This window comes from Triticum dicoccoides, chromosome 3A, assembly GCF_002162155.2.
Source record: "Triticum dicoccoides isolate Atlit2015 ecotype Zavitan chromosome 3A, WEW_v2.0, whole genome shotgun sequence".
Taxonomy (NCBI): domain Eukaryota; kingdom Viridiplantae; phylum Streptophyta; class Magnoliopsida; order Poales; family Poaceae; genus Triticum; species Triticum dicoccoides.
Genome location: NC_041384.1, coordinates 757,627,293 through 757,631,198, shown reverse-complemented (window position 1 = coordinate 757,631,198; position 3,906 = coordinate 757,627,293). Strand labels below are relative to the sequence as shown.

Below are 3,906 nucleotides of genomic sequence, written 5' to 3'. Positions count from 1 at the left end.
GGCGCGGGTGGGTGGGTGGGTGGGGATGGGGCGGGTAGGGCGGAGCGGCGGCGCGGCGCGGGTGGGTGGAGATGGCAGCGGCCGGTGGCGGGGCGAGCGGCTAGGGGGCGTCGACGGCGCGGAGAGGGTGGCGGTGGCGGTTGGGTGTCGAGGAGAGGGAGTTGGATCGGGGTGCGAGGAGAGAAACGAGTGGAGGAGGAGGGCCGGGGTGACGAGGATAAGGTGGCCCTATGCCGACGGCCAGGCCGTCGGCATAGGAGTGGTCCCCGGAGGTGGCCCTATTCCCTCTATGCAACCGCCACAACACTTCCAGACTTGTGAGAAGCCACCTACGCAAGATTTGGCGGCATGCTAGCCCCCGGAGGCCACCGGCCACAGCCGTAGATGCGCGAAGGGCAATCCGCGTAGAGGGAATTTTTCGGATACTTCTCCATCACCAAAAATTATGAAAAAATACCATCGTTCCTATAGCACATGTGCCCGTGTCGTGCAAAAAAACTCATGATTTTATCGCGCTCCGAGTATTTAGTAATATTGACGCCGCATCGTTACCGCAGAACGTCTACTACCGTGTCATCGCCGTCCGTGAGGGGGGGCCACGCCCCGGAGACGTGTCCCGCCTCTTCGGACATGCCACCACACCACCCCGCATGTATGAGGGCCCGGTGCGTCGCTCCGGTGGCATTGCTACCCCCCAGTGTCCCCGTCCCGCCTAACCCTGTAGCGTTTGACCACGGGATCTAGCCCTTTGACTTTGCACGGACGGGCTTTGACTAGTGGACCTCCCCACCCGGTTGTGTTAGGTCAGCCCATAGGAACACTTTGGAGCAACATCCGGGCCAGACCCACAGCAAGATCCCCTCCGTGTAGACCCCACGCGTCCTTTTCCCCCCTCCAGGTGCCGGCGGCGGCGCCGTCCGTGAGGGGGGCACACCCCGGACATGCGTGTCGGGCGTTTGCAGCTGCCACAACACTTCCAGACTTGTGAGAGGCCGCCTATGCAAGATTTGGCGGCATGCTAGCCCCCGGAGGCCGCCGGCCACAGCCGTAGACGCGCGAAGGGCAATCCGCGTAGAGGGAATTTTTCGGATACTTCTCCATCACCAAAAATTATGAAAAAATACCATCGTTCCTATAGCACATGTGCCCGCGTCGTGCAAAAAACTCATGATTTTATCGCGCTCCGAGTATTTAGTAATATTGACGCCGCATCGTTACCGCAGAACGTCTACTACCGTGTCATCGCCGTCCGTGAGGGGGGGCCACGCCCCGGAGACGCGTCCCGCCTCTTCGGACATGCCACCACACCACCCCGCATGTATGAGGGCCCGGTGCGACGCTCCGGTGGCATTGCTACCCCCCAGTGCCCCCGTCCCGCCTAATCCTGTAGCGTTTGACCACGGGATCTAGCCCTTTGACTTTGCACGGACGGGCTTTGACCAGTGGACCTTCCCACCCGGTTGTGTTAGGTCAGCCCATAGGAACACTTTGGAGCAACATCCGGGCCAGACCCACAGCAAGATCCCCTCCGTGTAGACCCCACGCGTCCGTTTCCCCCCTCCAGGTGCCGGCGGCGGCGCCGTCCGTGAGGGGGGGGGACACCCCGGAGCCCCAAGACGGGCGTCTATGCATGCATGAACACTTTCACATATGCATCGGGACCCGTGCGATGTTTCGGTGACATAGCTACACCCCGAACCCCCCTACCAACCAGAATTCCTTCCGTGTCGACCGTTTCCCCCCTCCGTGACACGGCGATAGCGACGTTCGTAACGGGGGGGCAATCGATATACCATCGGGTATGTTTTTTTTAGATAAGGCATAATTATCTTATGCAAAAGCAAAAACTAAAATACAGTAAAAATAACAAAACAAAGTAAAAATAAAAAAAATAAAGTAATGCCCACGTATGCCGACGGCAAGGCCGTCGGCATATATGTGCACACACGGAGGTTGTCCCACGGATCGGTGACGTGGCGTGGCACAAGGATCGATGACGTGGCGAAGGGGCCTATGCCGACGGCTGTGCCGTAGGCATACCTCTGCCACAGATAAATTTAAAAATTAAGTAAAGTAAACATATGCCGACGGCAAGGCCGTCGGCATACCTGCGCACACACGGATCGATGACGTGGCGTGGCACACGGGTCGTTGACGTGGCAGAGGGGCCTATGCCGACGGCTATGCCGTAGGCATACCTCTGCCACAGATATGCCGACGGCCGCCGTTACCACCCGTCGGCGTAGGTTCAACGCCGTCAAATGATCAGCGCTGACCGGGCAGGTGGGCCCGTGCTATGCCGACGGCCTGACCTATGCCGACGGGCCCCGTAGGCGTATCTCGGGCGGTCCCGACGGCCTCGTCTATGCCGACGGCCCCGTCGGCATAGATGGATGTATGCCGACGGCTTTTCTACGCCTACGGCCTATCCTTGGCCGTCGGCATAGGTCCGGCGATGCCGACGGGGGCCGTCGGCATAGATTTGGCCGTCGGCAACCCCAGTTTTTCTGGTAGTGATAGAGATATCAAGTCTGGTAACATACTTCTGGATGACACTCTAACAGCAAAGGTCGCAGACTTTGGAACTTCAAGATATGTTCCGGTGGATAGATCAGGGATCACAACAAGAGTGCAAGGTACAAGAGGATATCTGGACCCCACGTATTTCTATACCGGGCGTCTCACGGAAAGAAGTGATGTGTACAGCTTTGGTGTCCTGCTTCTGGAGTTGTTGACTAGAAAGAAACCATTTTCATACATCTCTTCTGAAGATGAAGGCCTTGTTTCACATTTTTCTACCTTATTCACACAAGGAAATTTGTCAGTGATTCTAGATCCGTAAGTTATGGAAGAGGGAGGGAGAGAAATGGAAGAAGTCGTAGCACTTGCAGCAATGTGTATAGCATTACGAGGTGAGGATCGTCCATCCATGAAGCAAGTGGAGATCAAACTCGAAGGCACTCAAGCATCCAGGGGACAGGAGGAGGGTGAGCTAAGAAATTGTCCACGGACTTTAGATGGAAATAGGACCGAGGTATTGTCCAGGCAGTATAGTATGGAAGAGGAGTTCACTTCATCTTCAAGGTATCCTCGGTAGTTCTGCTTAAGCCCGAGCTTGTCACGAGAATAGTTTTAAACACCACGGTTTCAGAGATTCTCCTTTTCAATCATTTCCCTTGTGCACTTGGTCTATTTGCTTCCATGGCAGCTCCTTTTCTTCATCCTGTTTTTTCTCAATAAACTTAGTGTCAAGTGTTAACACTCGCTGTAATGTTGGAAACGTGTTGTAACCAGGTGCTTAGCTATTATCAGTGAATCAAAAGAATGCAATGAGCTCACTTTGTTCTGATCGATTGTTCTTTATTTGTATTTTCCCTGAAACTACATTAACCTGGAGTTATCCAAAAGGTCAGGAGAATCAAACACCACAATTCTGTCTATCCAAGTGTGTGTGTTTCTTCAGACTCCAAGATGTTATGGACAGCAGCAGCAGGATGAACACCCACTACAGATGGATCAGCTCAAACAGCAGCAAAGCACTTATAGATTTGCACATTCGGCTCCGATGATGTATCATAACCCTCGCTGCTTAGATGCTTAGCAGTAGAAGTGCTAAACCTAAGCCACCAAATTGGTTGTAAAACATAAGGTTTGATATGTTTTCAGTTATTGTCTGCACACCACAAACATAACTGATCTCATATATTATTTAAAAAAACTGATCTGATAGATGCTGTCATATCAAATATTTTTTTTAGTTCATGATATTATACTAGTACCATTTGTCTAGCCAAAAATTCAGAAATGTTAGTATGGTTTGGTTCAGGTTGATGGAATCAGCAGGATCCGCCCATCCCCCTCCCCTTCCCCAGACCCGTCCTAGCGGCGCGCGGCCATCCTCCCTTC

The 3,906-nt window shown here is 53.7% G+C and overlaps 1 pseudogene; it reads left to right on the top strand.

Moving 5' to 3' along the window:
* Nucleotides 1-3,349, top strand: part of LOC119273307 — a 16,707-nt pseudogene extending 13,358 nt beyond the window's left edge.
* Nucleotides 3,350-3,906: the final 557 nt, after the last annotated feature.